The sequence below is a fragment of the Cynara cardunculus genome (genome assembly GCF_001531365.2).
Source record: "Cynara cardunculus var. scolymus isolate 2C chromosome LG 1, CcrdV1, whole genome shotgun sequence".
In the NCBI taxonomy this organism is placed as follows: Eukaryota; Viridiplantae; Streptophyta; class Magnoliopsida; order Asterales; family Asteraceae; genus Cynara; species Cynara cardunculus.
This window is the reverse complement of record NC_037528.1, coordinates 4,827,448-4,828,607: the sequence shown is the minus strand read 5'-3', so window position 1 is coordinate 4,828,607 and position 1,160 is coordinate 4,827,448.

The window sequence follows — 1,160 nt, the reverse complement described above, 5'->3', positions numbered from 1 at the left end:
TTGGTTATTATACAATCCTTGACATTTGTGCAACCAATACAACCCAATCTCAACCGTCCATTTCATTTGATTAATATGTGATTTCATAGAAGTTTTAATTGTTTCTTAATATAAAGTATTGATCATAATTAATGAACCATATTCATCTTTCATAAATATTCAAATCATAATAAATGAACTCTCATCATTTCCATAAATATCTCAATTTATTGGGTTGCATTGGTTGTACAAATGCRACAGGTTGTATTTGAAACAAACTCTCTCTCTCTCTCTCTCTATATATATATATATATATGCATAATCAAATGAGAACTGATTAGTTTGTGGTAAGTGTGAGGTCCAATCTCAACCACAAATCAACGGATAAATTAATAAATTAATAATTATGGCAGTTTGAGTTAAAATTGTAATTAGAGGGCATATTAGGTATTTTTTTTTAAACTCCTCTCTCCTCTCTCCGACCTCCAATCTCCGGCCTCCGGTGAAATCGGTATCACAGTATATCACAATGAGTATCACATTGTGTATTACAATGGGTATCACATTGTGTATTACAATGGGTATCACATTGTGTATCTTTGTTTTTAAGGTTTGAGTTGGTATCATAGTTGGTATCACAATGATATCACAGTATATCACAATGGGTATCACATTATGTATCTTTGTGATTACCTGATACTTGCTGGATTAATGTTCACCGGAGGCCGGAGAGAGGAGTTTTTTAAAAATACTTAAAATATCCTCTAATTATAATTTTAACTCAAATTACCATAATTATTAATTTACTAATTTATCCGTTGATTTATGGTTGAGATTGGATTTCACAGTTATCACAAACTAATCAGTTCTCTCTTGAATGAGCCCCTATATATATATATATAGGGGCTTAATCAAATGAGAACTGATTAGTTTGTGGTAACTGTGAGAACCAATATTAACCACAAATCAATAGATAAATTAGGAAATTTATAATTTTAACAATTTTGAATTAAAATATTAATGCAAGGATATTTTTTGTATTTTAAAACTTTCCTTCCTCCTCTCTTCTCTCTCCGGCCACCGTCCTCCGGTGATACTACAATGGTATCACAATGCATCATATATGTGCTTGGGTATCACATTGATGCCGTTTGTGTGGTCGATCGAAGATGTAACACAGT